Here is a 19722-nt window from a genome sequence, read left to right as displayed (position 1 = left end):
TGAGATTCTGGATGGTTAACATCTGCCGGGAGGGTCGCGGCTGGAGACCAGCTCCCCAGAACAGACACAAGGCGCACCGGTTTGGTGCTCGCGGAAACTGAAGCTGGGACTGTGGAGGGGATAAGGCACACTGCACCCAGGGAGAGTGCACTCCTCAAGCTCCTGGCTGCCTGAGCTGCTTGGGCTGGGGAAGGTACAAAATGCAGGCCCAACCGAGTCTGCGCTTTTGTGGAGTACCCGAAAACTTCTGATTTCAACTTATATTCAGTATCACTCAACTATATAGGAATTTGGTATACTGCTGAGCAATGGTGCTGCGGATTTTCGCCACTTTCTTATGTAGGTGAAGGAACAAAAACAAAGGAATTTCCTAAAAGCACACTATTAAAAGACCATCTTACTGAGCACTTAGTTGGAACTTAGTAGCTCCTTGCTGAAATGTCAGAAATCGCTCTGCGGTTTTGAAATCCCACTGAATAAACAGCTTCCTTTTGTACCTGTCCCATCACTGAGAGATCCAGACCTATTGACAGACACATTCTGAAGAGTATTTCTTTGTTTTAAATTCCTTTTTAAATGCCCACAGCAATCAAAGGTAAAAACAAACAAACAAACAAACAAACAAAAAGAAAAAAAAAACTTCACGAAAACAATATAGGGCTTATCAGTTCAGAACTCAGCCATGTGGAAATCAGGCATTACTCTCACTACTATTTTCAAATCATTTTGAAAAGTGTAGGGAAGATTATGCACTTATAACCCCATTTCTTGGTTTCTCCCTGATACTATGCTCTTTTCTGTTCCCCAAGAATCAGTCAAGGAGCATACTTTGGCTCTTTCTTATGCCACAGTGCCACTACTCCTCCCCCAAAGTCACTGCAGTTTCCTCCAAAAAGAAGCTATTGGTTTGATACAGTATAAAGGATAGAAGCAACAAAGTAGCTTGAGAGAGGGTTGCAATGTGGAAAAGGAGAGGAAGCTGCACCTTCCTGGAATGATGGTAATAAACAACATGGCCCCTGTTTTTTGACAGAGTTCAGAGGAGATCAGAGCAGGGGTTGATTGGAGCAGTGACCCTGTTGTGAGTGCCAGGGAGTGTGCCCTAATTTGATAAATGACCATGGTTTTATATAACATCATGGATTTGTCATATTTGATCATTTGCTGCTCTAAGAATCAAACAAACCACTACCACAATAAACAGTCCTTTTGAAATCAAGGCTATTCTTGGCAATATAAGCAGATGCAGCAAGGGCAAGATCTTTCAGCGGCTCCACTCCTTATAGCAGCCAAACAGATGCATTACTCACCCAAGACGTCCTCTGTTCCTTTGTGCTATTCTAGCCCGATCTGGGACTGTTTAATAACATGAATGATTACACGCTAACATTTTCGTGGAATCTTGTCAGCAGTGCAATAAAGACTCCTGTGCTGCAGAAGGTGAGGTAACAGCTCAGGATGTTTTATTTCATGTTCAGCATTCCTTCAAAAGAAAGATAAAATATTAAAAACAAAGCCCAGCAATGGAAATGATTGGCAAAATGAGAAATATCTAGAAGAGAGAAGATTTAAACAGAGTGTTTCCATTTTGAAAAGAGAGGAGGGATTGGGGGAGGCAAGAAGGAGCATGATTAATGATAGAGGGATAGCAGAGTGGTGCCTCTATTTATGCTTTCCTATGATGTGGGAATAAGAGAATATTTTGTGAAATTAAACAGCAACCATCCTGGAAAAAGTTCAAAGCCAATCATTTTCCATGTGTCATATGAAATAAATGAGGGCATTTATATTACCCAGAATGTCAACACCCCCCCCCTTTTTGTTAAGTTTTCCTTAGGTAAATTAAATGCCATGAGCAGGTACAGTAGCAGGGCTAAACATACCAGGGCCATTAATCTTCATGACTCAGGGTGGTCAGTTCATCTTTGAAGTGGTCAAACTGTGAAATTTCCCCAGTGGACTCAGTCCTTTCTAGGATGTCAAGACCGGCTCGACAAGCTGGGTTTCAGAAAGCACAATACGGTGAGAGAACGAGAAACAAGACACAAGAATTCAGTGAAAAGCGAGGATCAGGGGACCAACACCTCTCCAAGGTGAAGGTGACAAAACTGAATCCTAGCCAGCTTTATTATACTTTCAACCATGAATGAAAGAATATGTGGGGAGTTAAGCTATAACTCATGTGGACTTCAGGGCCAAAGAACAAAATGATCATTAACCATTGAGTAACTCAGAAACAGTAATCAATAACAAATCAGTAACTAAGACTAATATTCTTATCTATAGATTTTCCACCAGATATGTAAAACATGTGACTCTGAGACGCCAGTTGAGAAACAGTCTGGTGTTGGTTTTCCAACCCCAGGATTATATCTTGTTTTCAAGATTATGAACTGTTCTCTCTGGACTTGTTCCAAGCATCTCATGCCTTACAGCATTCAGTTTATCAATAATTATAAATTTCTTTTATGGCCCTTGCTGGGGCCTGCTTTTCTTTTATTCTTCCTGTCTCCTACATAAGAACATTTCATCTCCCTTAGGAACTTGGTAACAATAGGCCCCTGCTATATTTTTATTCTCAACTTGGATTACTATATTTATTTGCTTACTGTTCATGTTTACTAGACTGAAAGTTCTATGAAGAGGATCACGTCACTGAGGTTTGCTGCTGATTCCCCAGCACATAGTAGGCCCTCAATAAATATTCACTGAAAGATTTAGTAAATAATGAATGATATCTACACATAGTGGCATAAGACTGCCATCACATTATATTGTAGTAAAACACAGATATATTTCTTTATCACCTCTTTGGTGCACCTGCTCAAGATATCCTGAAATCTTTTAGTAAAAGGCACAAAAAAGTACTTAGCACCTGTACAAGTGTATCTTGGAATTAATAAAGTGTAGTGAAGGAGCTGTCCTCACACCTCTTGCAATCATATTTTCACCTGTCTTGTATGTTGGCAACTGGAGGCTGATAGGCAGTATTTACCAAAGAAGAAAATTCATCAGCACCAAACTTGCTTTGTACAATCTGTTTTGCACCTGTAAAAATATTTTAAAAATAGGCACACATATGCATTTATTCATTCATCTGTAATTCTCTTTCACTGGGCCAGGTTCAACAAAAGGGTAACAGGGAGATATTTTTTGTTCTTTGAATTTCAATGATTAAACAACCATTTCTGTTGTCTGCTTTCAAGTCTTAACAAATATTGTAGCTACAGCCATAATTACTGGATTTCATTTTTATTCTACTGAACTATTTTTATTGAAGAATGCCAAGCACAGGCAAGTTTACATACAAATATTGAATTTAAATAATGTAACTCCATAATTCAGTAGACAAAAGGAAAACATTAATAATGAAAAAATAAGGCAACTGATTTCCCCCTTGGCGTTTGCACTTTGCCACTCACAGTCTCATTCTAAAATCATGCCAAAGTTATCATTGTTTCACATGTGTTAATATGAGAGCTACTTGATTTCCCAATGAAAGATTTCAATGATCCACTTTCATTCTGTTTCATTACAAGGGAAATTAAGAGCATTTGTTGTGCATGATAACTCTCTTACAATTTCCTCCTTTTGCTTTTTATTACAAATGCCAAAAATATGTGCTTATCTGTTCTGACATCAAGCAGAAAGGGACCGAACTACACTGCAAACAAAGTGGCTTCAGTTTTTCCTTTCGTCATAGTTAGGAGAGTCCTAAGATTGTCTTTGAAGCTAATGATGGCCTAAAACTTGATTTCTGCCTTATCTATGCCCCCTTTCCAGATTTTTTAAGGTAGAATGCCTTTGTAGAATTGGCGAGCTCTATGGTGGCTGCTTACTATTGCATGTTCTTTTCATATAATATCTCATTTAAAGCCCACGGTGAACTTATGGGGTATATACTATCTCCATGCATAGATGAGAAAACTGAGGTCTGGGAAGTGAAGTGACTTGTCTAAAATCAATAAGTGGTGGAGTCGGGATTAAAATTCAAATTTGTTGCTGAAGCTTGTGCCCCTAACCACTATGATACACTATAAGCATGGCCTTTATATATCCTGGGAAGTCAACACCTAGAAGCAGGTCTTAGGAACAGCTCCATAAATGGAACTTACAAATATAAATTTTAAATAGGATGACCTTTGCTCATCATCTCTAGATGCCTGCCCAGATGAGGGTTATTCAGCTGTACAAACATATGAATTCAACTTTTGACTTTAAACTCCTTAAGTAATTCAACCAAGAAATTTCCTCCGTAGCTTTGTAATAGTGTATTCACCAACCACTGAAGGAAAAATCAAGCACAATACAACTCTTATTGATTAAGCACTCTGTACAAACTGAGAACTGGTTCAGAATATAGAGTGCTAATGTTTATATTTAGATACCTGAAACAAGTGTTCGAGTGCATAAATGCCTATTTCAGTGCCCTGTGAGAGACTGTCACTGGACCTGCATGGCTGAATTTGGAAAAGATTATGGATAATATGTTTATGCATTCATTTGTAAGAAAAGTTATACAGTGCTAGGTAGCAAGAAGAAATACAAGAGGCAATGAGGGGAGCTAATTTTAGAAAACACATATAAACATACAGGAAGTGTTAATCAATTTTTATAAAACACACTGATAGCATCAGGACATTGAGATGTTAAGAAGGCCCAATATAATGGTTCAAGTTCAGGAACAGAAAGCAGAAAGAAGTTTCTGTCAGAAGACAGGGAGTTGTGATAACAAGAGGAAACTGAAAAGTGTAAAACATCCTCTGGAAAGAGAAAAGAGGACAAGGTAGGAATGAAGCATTGCATTAGTTTCCCTTAATTTCAGTGGGAAAGGAGCTGTATGTTTACCTATTAGTGTTTATGCTGTATCATCTTGATACCTGTGTATGTGAGTAGTGAGACGCTATATCATGGTGAATAAGAATGTAGCATGGGGAGGGGGGAAGAACGTGGATTTAGAAGCAGAGTCCCTCAGATCAGATCCTAGTTCTGTAGTTTACTAGCTGTGTGAACCTGGGAAAATTACTTTTCTATGCCTCATTTTTCTAATCTGTAAAATGAGAACATCAATAGTATTTATCTGGTTATATTGCTATAATAATTAGAATAATGTGATTAATGATTAATCACTTAACATAGTGTCTAGCACACACAAAGAGCTTAATATAATTGCCAACTGTTTTCTGTTGTACATTTTTAGCATGATGTGGTCCATATGTCTGTATCATTGTTAACCACAGTACTGTATTTTGATGGTGAATTCCTTGATGGCTGGACCTGGATGAGTTGCCCATTATCGCAAAATGCCCTTTTCACGAACTTTCTTTTGAACTTTGGTAAATGGGATTTATACAACAAGAGGGTGAGGACAGAGTTGACTGTGTTTGGAAACAGGTTGGACTATTAACATGGAAGCTTTCAGGGTAGAAAACTCTGGGGTTCTTTTGTGGTTGTTTATTCTTTTCAGTACATTGAAAAATGCCTACTTCCTTTCCTTTTCTTAACCTTGATCCCAGTCCAGGATGTATTTCCCTTATACACCTAGAGGCATTGAGAAGGGATTTTGGAACTGAGTAAGGAGACTAGAGAGGCAAGCCAAGCTGAGCCTGCAGTGCTGACAGGGAAACACGATAGCATTGATGACTTCAGCACTAGAGGAAAGATCCAGTTTCTGTTTGATGAGAACTATTTGATGGCTTTTTTCATGGTTGAAAAATAAAACCCAATCTGTCATATTTCTGAATTTCTTTTAATAGCTTAATTCTCCACTCTGTGCAAACCAAATTCCTTATGGTAACTTTAATGTTCATTTCAGACATTAGTCCTGATATCAAATAATTTTCTCTGGAGTAGAAGTCCAACCCAGAAACTGGAAATAAAATATTGATTTGTATGATGCTAATGAGTCAGCCTAAGGGACCTTGATGTACTTGGTACTTAGCAATTATAATGACTAAAATGCATAGTAAGTAGTGTCTAGAGTTTTTTGAATCAGTTGAATGAGAATCTGAAAGCTCAGGATTAATTGTTCTATTGTATGGATAGTGATGTTAACCTTTAAAACCTGTAAGTTCAAAGTTGACTTAGCCTGATGAGTGTCCATTGCTTTACCTGAATCTGAAGATAACATGTTAAGTTAGTTTGGGGTTTCTTGAGGCCCAAGGTTGTGGAGGGGGGTGGTGTTATAGACATGGTCAGGTATCTCTGTTGAGACTTGTTTTCAAGGTTCAAATGTTCATTTTTGCATCCTAGCTCTCTTAGAACTTAATTAATCAATAGCTTTCCCATTATTATTGACTGGCTACTGAACAGCTGTTGGCAACAAATTGGCAGGCTTAGATAACAAAGGGGGGAAAAAAGAAACACTTACATGTGGCAATATTGTGATTTGTAAAAAGGCCTCCTCAGCTGCTCCATGACTTCTGGGATTCATACTTACCTTGATGTCTTTGGATTGTTTAACATGGGGACTCAATGAAGGTTTAAAAATACATTCATGCTTTGCTTTGTGTTTTCAATAAAAAGTTGATATCCAATTGTCCTCCAAACCCAACATACTTTATTTTTCTAAAATATTTGGAAGGATTTTGAAACAATTTTTGTGGGTGGTTTAAAAAGTGCCAGCAATAACATAAACCCACATTCATGTTGATAAAAACCCCACTTCTATACCAGTTTTTGAAAGATAAGATTGCCATGTGCTTATGAGTCAAGAGTTGGGAACAATACTCCACCCATGTGGGTATAGAGGCACTAAGTGTATTGATGGGGATGTCTGGTATTTTTGGAATGCTAGTTGATTTAAGAATCACCTGGTTTAATAATTGTATTAATTCCCCAAAACATACGTTTTCTAATTGTGTGCTTTACTGTGCTCATTTGCTAAGTCATGCTAGTTTGAACATATATTCTCTCCTGGATAAATTATTATTCTCTTAATATTCTGGGTACCTATGACATTGGTGCTTTATACAGTGGTAACAATGTATTTGGAATGTATGTGAATGGTGGCTTGTCATGTACAAAATGGTGATCATCCAGTCTAATATGTCTCCTCTGTTATTGTCCATCAAAGATATGCTTACCTATAGCACTTAGAATTATCAGATACTATGTTATATATTTGGAGAAGGCAATGACAACCCACTCTTGCCTGGAAAATCTCATGGACGGAGGAGCCTGGTAGGCTGCAGTCCATGGGGTCGCTAAGAGTCAGACACGACTGAGCAACTTGCCTTTTACTTTTCACTTTCATACATTGGAGAAGGAAATGGCAACCCACTCCAGTGTTCTTGCCTGGAGAATCCCAGGGACGGGGGAGCCTGGTGGGCTGCCATCTGTGGGGTCGCACAGAGTCGGACATGACTGAAGCAACTTAGCCTCAGCAGCAGAAGCATGTTATATATTTGTTTATGGTTCATGATCTTTCTCACTCACTACTTTTTAAGTCATACAAGAGTGAAGGATCGTTTTGTTCTCCATTTTCTTTTTAGCACCTTGCACAGTACCTAACTCATAGTGGGTATTTGATAAATATTTGTAGAATAAATAATGGATGAACTGCTTTATATCAAAGGTTCCATAAGGTGCTGCATCACAAAACATTTTCAGATTATATTTATTGCTCTAATCAATATTTGTCTAAAACATGAGATCATTTACAGTTTAGTCCTTGATTATTTCAGCTCCTATCAGATTGGCATGGTTCACATAAAACTGAATTATATTCTTATCTATGAATATACAGAACAAAATATGTATCTCTAAATAAAAATCATATGAGGTGGGAAGCTCATTTATAACATCATTTTCAGAGAGTCAGATCAAAGGGAATATCATTTCTTCAGGTCCCCAACATATCTCTGAGCCTACCTATATTCCGAAGCTTGACCACACATGTGATTCAATCACAGCTCTAAATATTGATATTTATGAATATCCTCACAGGACAAAGGTTTTCTATTCCAGAGATTGCTTAGTCATTTGTTCCATTACTTTACTTAGGGCTTCCCTTGTGGCTCAAGTGGTAAAGAATCCACCTGCAATGCAGGAAACCTGGATTCGATCCCTGGGTTGGGAAGATTTCCTACAGAAGAAAAAGGCTACCCACTCCAGAACTCTGGCCTGGAGAATTTCATGGACCATATAGTCCATGGGGTTGCAAAGTGTTGGACAGGACTGAGAGATTTTCACTTTCATTTTAATTAATTAATTAATTATCTGTTAGTATTATTTTCCTGAAATATTTTTAAAATATTTTTCCATGTTGTTACCAGAGTTATTTGACTAAAGCAGAAATCAGAGTCTCATTTCTTTCAAAAAAAAAATCACTGTGGTTTTGATCTGCATTTCTCTGATAATGAGTGGTGTCGAGCATCTTTTCATGTGTTTGCTAGTCATCTGTATGTCTTCTTGGGAGAAATGTCTGTTTAGTTCTTTGGCCCACTTTTTGATTGGGTCATTCATTTTTCTGGAATTGAGCTGCAGGAGTTGCTTGTATATTTTTGAGATTAATCCTTTGTCTGCTGCTTCATTTGCTATTATTTTCTCCCAATCTGAGGGCTGTCTTTTCACCTTGCTTATAGTTTCCTTTGTTGTGCAAAATCTTTTAAGTTTAATTAGGTCCCATTTGTTTATTTTTGCTTTTATTTCCAATATTCTGGGAGGTGGGTCATAGAGGATCCTGCTGTGATTTATGTTGGAGAGTGTTTTGCCTATGTTCTCCTCTAGGAGTTTTATATTTTCTGGTCTTACATTTAGATCTTTAATCCATTTTGAGTTTATTTTTGTGTATGGTGTTAGAGAGTGTTCTAGTCTCATTCTTTTACGAGTGGTTGACCAGTTTTCCCAGCACTGCTTGTTAAAGAGGTTGTCTTTTTTCCATTGTATATTCTTGCCTCCTTTGTCAAAGATAAGGTGACCATAGGTTCATGGATTTATCTCTGGGCTTTCTATTCTGTTCCATTGATCTATGTTTCTGTCTTTGTGCCAGTACCATACTGTCTTGATGACTGTGGCTTTGTAGTATAGTCTGAAGTCAGGCAGGTTGATTCCTCTGGTTCCATTCTTCTTTCTCAAGATTGCTTTGGCTATTTGAGGGTTTTTTGTATTTCCATACAAATTGTGAAATTATTTGTTCTAGTTCTGTGAAGAATACCGTTGGTAGCTTGATAGGGATTGCATTGAATCTATAGATTGCTTTGGGTAGTATAGTCATTTTGACAATATTGATTCTTCCAGTCCATGAACACGGTATATTTCTCCATCTGTTTGTGTCCTCTTTGATTTCTTTCATCAGTGTTTTATAGTTTTCTATGTATAGGTCTTTTGTTTCTTTAGATAGATATACTCCTAAGTATTTAATTCTTTTTGTTGCAATGGGGAATGTTATTGTGTCCTTAATTTCTCTTTCTGTTTTCTCATTGTTAGTGAATAGGGATGGAAGGGATTTCTGTGTGTTGATTTTATATCCTGCAACTTTATTATATTCGTTGATTAGCTCTAGTAATTTTCTGGTAGAGTCTTTAGGGTTTTCTATGTAGAGGATCGTGTCATCTGTGAACAGAGAGAGTTTCACTTCTTCTTTTCCTATCTGGATTCCTTTTACTTCTTTTTCTGCTCTGATTGCTGTGGCCAAAACTTCCAAAACTATGTTGAATAGTAGTCAAACCACAATGAGGTACCATTACCCGCCAGTCAGGATGACTGCTATCCAAAAGTCTCCAAGCAATAAATGCTGGAGAGGGTGTGGAGAAAAGGGAACCCTCTTACACTGCTGGTGGGAATGCAAACTAGTGCAGCCGCTATGGAGAACAGTGTGGAGATTTCTTAAAAAAAAACTGGAAATAGAACTCTCATATGACCCAGCAATCCCACTTCTGGGCATACACACCAAGGAAACCAGATCTGAAAGAGACACATGCACCCCAATGTTCATCGCAGCACTGTTTATAATAGCCAGGACATGGAAGCAATCTAGATGCCCATCAGCAGACAAATGGATAAGGAAGCTGTGGTACATATACACCATGGAATATTACTCAGCCATTAAAAAGAATTCATTTGAATCAGTTCTAATGAGATGGATGAAACTGGAGCCCATTATACAGAGTGAAGTAAGCCAGAAAGATAAAGGCCAATGCAGTATACTAACACATATATATGGAATTTAGAAAGATGGTAATGATAACCCTATATGCAAAACAGAAAAAGAGACAGATGTACAGAACAGACTTTTGGACTCTATGGGAGAAGGCGAGGGTGGGATGTTTCGAGAGAACAGCATCAAAACATGTATATTATCTAGGGTGAAACATATCACCAGCCCAGGTTGGTTGCATGAGACAAGTGCTTGGGACTGGTGCACTGGGAAGACCCAGAGGGATCAGGTGGAGAGGGAGGTGTAGGGGGGATCAGGATGGGGAATACATGTAAATCCATGGCTGATCCATGTCAATGTATGACAAAACCCACTACAATATTGTAAAGTAATTAGCCTCCAACTAATAAGAATAAATGGGAAAAAAAGAAGGAAAATGGAAAAAAAAAAGGAAAATATGAGATGGAACCCCCCCAAACAAACAAAAACAACAACAGCAACAAAAATCACTCTGTCTCCCCATCACAAAATAAAGCTTAACTTTCTTAGCATGTCATATGTGTTGGAAAATTTTCATTTAGTCCTGCACATTTATGGTCCACCTTTCTCTCATTCCCTATACCTGGGGAGGCTAACCCCATATCAATTGCATGACTACTTTCTTGTCATTCTTGTCTTCTGGCTTCCAGCTGGATTTGGTCAATGCAAGTCTTCAGAAACAGATTGGAGAGAGTACTAGGAATGTGGTTCTGATATTTATTTTCCTGGCTCCTTCCCTGCCAGGTTTCCTGGGCTGGCTTCATCCTTTTACTGAATGTTGCAGCTCCTCCTAGGCCTGCTTCATACTTTGCCCCTTCAAAGCTTCATGGTAGTAACTATCTACTGTTATTTGAACCAGCGTTCTACACACTTTGTTGCTTGCCTTAAATCCTGTACAACACCTTTGTAAGTAGTTCTTTTCTTGAACTCTTCTCAAATTACCCAATTTGAGAGTGCCATCAGTAGCTGCCTGGAATCTTACTGATATGGCATATAGTGTCCATTTTAATCCACTCCTTACCTACCAATCTCCTTTAGCCACTACTCCTGTACCTTCTATTCCAGCAATGACAAACTACCTGTATTCCTAGAAGGCTGTTACATGCCCCTGTACTTTTGCATGCTCTGATCTTTCTGCCTGGAATGTTTTTCCATCTGTGAGTCTATCTAGATCTCAAGTCAATATGAAAGACTTATCCTGAAAGTTTCTCTGGTGCCCTAGTCCCAAGGCAGGTTTTGCTTGTCACTGTGACACTACTTATACTAATATACCTATTATTATAATTATCTGTCTTCATGTCTATATCCATGGCTAGATGATGAATTGCTTGGGCATATAAACTGTGCACTATTCACCTCTGCAACCCTAGAGCTTGATAGTGTCTAGTGTTATGTCTGTTAAATCAGAGAACATTGAGTACTGAGTACTATACCCTGAAATATTGATTCCTCCTGACAGTCTCAAATAATAAGATAGAAGAAGATTCAGAAAAAAGTGAAATGGGAAATTAAAGCATTTGGTGAAGTGCCTTTACATATTCTATTCATTTGTATATATATGCACTACATCTTTTTTGAATGGTGACAACCTATACTCTCTTACTCTATGTATTCCATTGTAACCATTATGACCCTACCATTGGGGTTTGCTGCATTGTCCTTCAAAAAATAAAACAAAATTTAAAATTTTATTTTCTCATAAATTAGTTCCTACTGTATTGCTCATGGAGTATAAATGGAAATCATACCAGTTGATAAGGGTATCTATTTAACTCAGGAACTAAAGAAATAAACTCAAGGTAGCATTAAAATTTCACTAAATAGCTTCTGATGCAGACTGAGGTCAGTACCCTATTTATCACTGAAACGGTATTGACCTCAGTCTGCATCATGGTCCACTTTAACTGATGGGTCATCAGAGATTACCATTGACTGAAAGTCAGTGTCCAACAATCCCTAAAATACTTGAGTATTTAATATTTCCAGTGCACAGTTATCTATTAAATGGCCAAGCTTCCTTTAAAGAAGGCTTAATCCACAGTCATCAAGACAGTATGGTACTGGCACAAAGACATAAATATAGATCAATGGAACAGAATAGAAAGCCCAGAGATAAATCCACAAACCTATGGTCACCTTATCTTCGACAAAGGAGGCAAGGATATACAATGGAAAAAAGACAACCTCTTTAACAAGTGGTGCAGGGAAAACTGGTCAACCACCTGTAAAAGAATGAAACTAGAACACTTTCTAACACCATACACAAAAATAAACTCAAAATGGATTAAAGATCTAAATGTAAGACCAGAAACTATAAAACTCCTAGAAGAGAACATAGGCAAAACACTCTCCGACATAAATCACAGCAGAATCCTCTATGACCCACCTCCCAGAATTTTAGAAATAAAAGCAAAAATAAACAAATGGGACCTAATGAAACTTAAAAGCTTTCACACAACGAAGGAAACTATAAGCAAGGTGAAAAGACAGCCCTCAGATTTGGAGAAAATAATAGCAAATGAAGCAACAGACAAACGATTAATCTCAAAAATATACAAGCAACTTCTCCAGCTCAACTCCAGAAAAATAAATGACCCAATCAAAAAATGGGCCAAAGAACTAAACAGACATTTCTCCAAGGAAGACATACAGATGGCTAACAAACACATGAAAAGATGCTCAACATCACTCATTATCAGAGAAATGCAAATCAAAACCACAATGAGGTACCATTACACACCAGTCAGGATGGCTGCTATCCAAAAGTCTATGAGCAATAAATGCTGGAGAGGGTGTGGAGAAAAGGGAACCCTCTTACACTGTTGGTGGGAATGCAAACTAGTACAGCCACTATGGAAAACAGTGTGGAGATTTCTTAAAAAGCTGGAAATAGAACTGCCATATGACCCAGCAATCCCACTTCTGGGCATACACACCAAGGAAACCAGTTCTGAAAGAGACACGTGTACCCCAATGTTCATCGCAGCAATGTTTATAATAGCCAGGACATGGAAGCAACCTAGATGCCCATCAGCAGACGAATGGATGAGGAAGCTGTGGTACATATACACCATGGAATATTACTCAGCCATTAAAAAGAATTCATTTGAATCAGTTCTAATGAGATGGATGAAACTGGAGCCCATTATACAGAGCGAAGTAAGCAAGAAAGATAAAGACCATTACAATATACTAACACATATATATGGAATTTAGAAAGATGGTAACGATAACCCTATATGCAAAACAGAAAAAGAGACTCAGATGTATAGAACAAACTTGTGGACTCTGGGAGAAGGCGAGGGTGGGATGTTTCAAGAGAACAGCATCGAAACATGTATATTATCTAGGGTGAAACAGATCACCAGCCCAGGTTGGGTGCATGAGAGAAGTGCTCGGGCCTGGTGCACTGGGAAGACCCAGAGGGATCGGGTGGAGAGGGAGGTGGGAGGGGGGCCCGGGATGGGGAATACATGTAAATCCATGGCTAATTCATTTCAATGTATGAGAAAAACCACTGCAATGATGTAAAGTAATTAGCCTCCAACTAATAAAAATAAATGGAAAAAAAATAAAGAAGGCTTAATGAATAATTCAAGTATTTGTGCTATTATTTTTATGGTAGAATTTTGTATACAGGAAGACTATCATTCAAAAGCAAGGATAGAGAGGATCTACACTCTTTATTCTGGGTGTCTCATTTTGATTGTAATCCTATCACTGGGGCTTTGCTGCTTTGTCAGTCAAAAAATAAAACAAAACACACCAAATACACAATTACACGTGCAACAATTTTCTCTGAAAGAAATCTAGAAACTAGCCAAGTGACACCTACACATAGGGGGAAAAATCCACATTGAAATAAATATGTTGAGACACACTTTCACCCTAAACCCCACTCCCAGCACAGCACCATACAATTTAGAAGGAATCCTCAACTCCCAGCTTCTTCCTGAGAAGCAGAAGCTTTGATCCACACATCTAGCACCCCTAGTTTTAAGGCTCACATATGACTGATGGGCCCCCAAAGATCTAGCTCTGAAAGCTAATTGGGCTTGTGCTCATGAGTGCCATAGGAATATAGAACATGGGAGACAGAGCAGTGGAATTCATTTAAGCATAGGAACAAAACACTAAAAAGAATGAAAAGGGGTTGAGGATAGCTTAAGGGACTTTGGGATACCATGAAGTGAACTCATACGCACATTACAAGGGTCCCAGGAAGAAGAATGAGAGAGAAAGGGAAAGAAAGCATATTCAAAGAAATAATGGCTGACAACTTCCTTAACTTGGGGATACAAACAAATATCCAGTCCAAGAAGCACAAAGAGTATGAAACAAGATGACTCTAAAGAGACTCATACAGAGAAACACTATAGTTAAATTGTCAAAAGTCAAAGAGTATCTGAAAAGCAGTGAGAAAAGAGCAACTTATGGTGTTCAAGGGAAACCCCATAAGACCATTAGCAGATTTTTGAGGAGAAATCTTGAAATGGGAGAAAATACTTACAAATTGCATATCTGACAAATGATTAATATACAAAATATACAAGCAACTCATACAACTCAATAGACAAACACAAACACAAATTACCCGAATTGAAAATGAGCACAACTTTTGTGTGGATCACAACAAACTGGAAAATTCTTAAGGAGCTAGGAATACCAGACCACCTTACCCATCTCCTGAAAAATCTGTATGTGTATCAAGAAGCAACTGTTAGAACTGAACATGGAACAATTGACTGGTTCAAAATTGGGAAAGGGATATGATAAGGATGTATATTGTAACCCTGCTTATTTAACTTCTATGCAGTGTACATCATGTGAGATGCCAAGCTGGATGAATCGCAAGCCGGGATCAAGATTTCTGGGAGAAATATCAATAACTTCAGATATTCAGATGATACCACTCTAATGGCAGAAAGCAAGGAGGAACTAAAGAGCCTCTTGATGAGAGTGAAAGAGGAAACTGGAGAACCTGGCTTAAAACTTAAAATTAAAAAAAAAAATAAGATCATGACATCCAGTCCCATCACTTCATGGCAAAAATATGGGGAAACAATGGAAGCAGTAACATATTTTATTTTCTTGGGCTCCAAAATCACTGTTGACAGTGATTGCAGCCATGAAATTAAAAGACTCTTGTTCCTTGGAAGGAAAGCTATGACTAACCTAGACAGCATATTAAAAAGCAGAGACATCACTTTGCTGACAAAGGTCCATCCAGTCAAAGCTATGGCTTTCCCAGTAGTCATATATGGATGTGAGAGTTGGACCATAAAGAATGTTGAGTGCCAAGAATTGATGCTTTCAAATTGTGGTGCTGGAGAATATTCTTGAGAGCCCCTTGGACAGCAAAGAGATTAAACCAGTCAATCCTAAAGGAAATCAGCACTGAATATTCAAGAAGGACTGTTGCTGAAGCTACAGCATTCCTTGGGTCACAAAGAGTCGGGCATAACTTAGAGGCTGAACAACAATAGCAACAATGTATAAGGCAAATGCTAACAGTCATAAAAGGGGAAATGACAGTAGCACAGTAATAGTGGGGGATTTTGATACCCCACTTACACCAATGGACAGAGCGTACAGCATAAAAGTAATAAGGAAACACAGCCTTAAATGACACATTAGACCAGATAGACTACATTGATATGTATAGGACATTCCATCTGAAACTAGCAGAATACACTTTCCTCTCAAGTGTACATGAAGCATTCTCCTGGATAGATCACATATTGGATAAGAAATGAAGCCTTGGTAAATTCAAGAAGATTAAAATCATATCAAGCACCTTTTCTGACCATAATGATATGAGATTAGAAATCAATTACAGGAAAAAAAATTCTCTAAAAAGCACAAACACATGGATACTAAACAATATGTTACTGAATAACCAATGGATCACTGAAGAAATCAAAGGGGAAATAAAAACAACAGCTAAAGACAAATGATAATGAAAACAAGGCAATCAAAAACCTATGGGACACAGCAAAAGCAGTTCTAAGAGGGAAGTTTGTAGCAATACAATCTTACCTGAAGAAATAAGAAAAATGTCAAATGACAACCTAACCTTATATCTAAGGCAAACAGAGAAAGAGCAAACAAAATCCAAAGTTAATAGAAGGAAAGAAATCATAAAGGGCAGAAATAAATGAAATTGAGACAAAGAAAATAAGAGCAAAGATCAATGAAACTAAAATCTGGGCCTTTGAGAAGATAAATTGTTCTAACTTCGTCTAGACTCATCAAGATAAAAAAGGGAAAGGACTCAAATCAATAAAATCAGAAATGGAAAAGGAGAACTTACAACACATATGACAGAAATACAGATTCATAAGAGACTACTATGAGCAACTATACACCAATAAAATGGACAACCTAGAGGAAATGGACACTTTCTTAGAAAAATATAACCTTCCAAGATTTAACCAGGAGGAAATAGAAAATATGAACAGACCAATTACAAGTACTGAAATCAAATTGCGATTAAAAATATTCCAAGATTCCATATATATACGTTAATATACAGTATTTGTCTTTCTATTTCTGACTTACTTCACTCTGTATGATGGGCTCTAGGTTCATCCACCTCATTAGAAATGACTAAAATGCATTCCTTTTGATAGCTGAGTAATATTCCATTGTGTATATGTACCACAAGTTCCTTATCCATTCACCTGTCAATGGACTAGTAGGAGTCTGATGCAAGAAGAAGGACACCGAAAACTGGTGCTCTGTGACAAGCTAGAGGGATAGGGTTGGGAGGGAGACGGGAGAGGGTTTCAGGACTGGGGGCACACATGTATACCTATGGCTGATTCATGTTGATGTATGGCAAAAACCATTACAACATTGTAAAGTAATTATCCTCCAATTCAAATAAGGAAATGAATTTTTAAAAATCTTCCAAGGAACAAAAGTCTAGTACCAGATGACTTCACAGGAAAATTCTATCAAATATTTAAAGGAGTTTATACCTACCCCTCTGAAACAATTCCAAAAAGTTGCAGGAAAGGAACACTCCCAAACTACAAGGAACACTCCCATTCTACAAGGCCACTGTCACCCTAATACCAAAACAGTTAAAGAAATCACAAAAAAAGAAAATTATAGGACAATATAACCAACGAAGATTGATGCAAAAATCAACAAAATACTAGCAAACAGAATCCAACAACACATTAAAAGGATAAAACACCCTGATCAAGTGGTATTTATCCCAGTGATGCAAAGATTTTCCAATATTAGCAAAGCAGTCAGTGTGATACACCACATCAACAAATTGAGGAATGAAAACCTTATGATCATCTCAATAGATGCAAAAAAGCTGTTGATAAAATTCAACACACATTGATGATAAAAACTTTCCAGAAAGAGAAATAGTGGGAACCTTTCTCAACATAATATTAATAAAGTACACATACAAAAAAGCCACAGCAAGCATCATTCTCAATGTTGAAGAAGCTAAAAGCATTTCCTCTAAGATTAGGAACAAGACAAGGATGTCCACTTTTGCCAATTTTATTCAACATGTTTTGGAAGTCCTTGTTATGGCAATCAGAGAGGGAAAAGAAATAAAAGAAAGTCAAATTTGAAAGGAAGAAGGAAAGCTGTCACTGTTTGTAGCAGACATAATAATATATACAGAAAATCCTCCAGCAAATACCAGAAAGCTACTAGAGCTCAGCAATTAATTTTATAAAGTTGTATGATACAAAATTAATACAGAGAAATCTGTTGCATTTCCATACAGTAGAAACGAAAGAAATAATGCAATTTACTATCATATCAAAAAGAATAAAATACCTAAGAATAAACCTCCCTAAGGAGGCAAAAGACCTGTACTCAGAAAACTATAAGATACTGATGAAAGAAATAAAAGCTGGCATAAATAGATGGAGATCTATGTTCTGGGATTGGAAGAATTAGTATTGTCAGAATGACTATACTACTCAATGCAATCTACAGATTCAATGCAATGTTTATCAAATTACCAGTGATATTTTTTTTTCACAGAGCTAGAACAAGATTTTGTACAATTTGTATGGAAACACAAAAGATCACAAATAACCAAAGCAGTCTCGAAAAAGAAAAACAGAGCTGGAGGAATCAGGCTCCCTGCCTTCAGACTATCCTATATAGCTACATTAATCAGAGCAATATGTTACAGGCACAAAAACCAGAAATATAGGCCAATGGAACAGGACAGAAAGTCCAGAGATAAACCCACACACCTACAGTCGATTAATCTATGACAAAATAGGCAAAAATATAAAATGGAAAAAAGACAGTCTCTTCAATAAGTAGTTTGGGTAAACTGGACAGCTACATGTAAAAGAATTAAATGAGAACACTCTCTAACACCATACACAAAAATAAACTCAAAATGCATTTAAAGACCTAAATGGAAGACCAGATACTATAAAACTCTTACAGGTAAAAATAGGCAGAATACTCTTTGACATAAGTCATGAAAGATCTTTTTGATCGACTTCATAGAGTAATGAAAATAAAAACAAAAATAAACAAATGAGACCTAATTAAACTTAAGAGCTTTTGCATAACAAAGGACACCATAAATAAGACAACATGACAGTATGAAAACATTTGGAAAAGCATCAGCCAGCAAGGAATTAATCTCCAAAATATACAAAGAGCTCATGCAGCTAAATATTAAAAAAAAAATCAAGCAATGCAATAAAAAAATGGATGAAAGGTCTAAAAAGCCATTTCTTCAAAGAAGACATACAGATGGTTAAAATGCATATGAAAAGATTTTCATCATCACTAATTATTAGAGAAAGAAAATCAAAACTAAAATGAAGTATCACCTCGCACTGGTCACAATGTCCATCATCAAAAAATCTACAAACAATAAATGCTGGAAAGGGTGTGCAGGAAATGGAACCCTCCTACACTGTTGGTGGGAATGTAAACTGGTAAAGCCACTATGGAGAACAGCATGCAGTTTCCTTAAATAACTAAAAATAGAACCACAATATGACCCAGCAATCCCACTCCTGGGTATATCTCGAGAAAAGCTTAATTCAAAGAGATACATACACCACAATATTCATTGCAGCTCTATTTACAGTAGCCAGGGCATGTAAGCAGCCTAAATGTCCATCAAGAGAGGAATGGATAAGAAGACATGGTACATGTATGCAATGGAATATTACTCATCCATAAAAAGAAATAAGTAATGCCATTTTTCAGCAACATGGATGGACCTAGAGATTATTATACTGAGTGAGGTTAATCAGACAGAGAAAGACAAACATCATATGATATCACTTAAATGTGGAATCTGAAAAATGGCTACAAATGAACTTATCCACAAAACAGAAACAGAGTTACAGATTTAGAAAAAAACCTCATGGTTACTAAGTGATGAGGAACAGGGAGGGATAAATTTGGAGATTGGGATTGACATATACACACTACTATGAATAAAATAAATAGCTAATAAGGATTTATTTTGTCACACAGGGAACTCTACTTAATACTCTATAATTGTCTATATGGGAAAAGAGTCTAAAAAAGGATGGATATATGTACAGGCATAACTGATTTACTTT

This window comes from Odocoileus virginianus, chromosome X (assembly GCF_023699985.2).
Source record: "Odocoileus virginianus isolate 20LAN1187 ecotype Illinois chromosome X, Ovbor_1.2, whole genome shotgun sequence".
Lineage (NCBI taxonomy): Eukaryota > Metazoa > Chordata > Mammalia > Artiodactyla > Cervidae > Odocoileus > Odocoileus virginianus.
The sequence above is the reverse complement of the archived record's forward strand: the minus strand, read 5'-3'. Positions refer to the sequence as shown.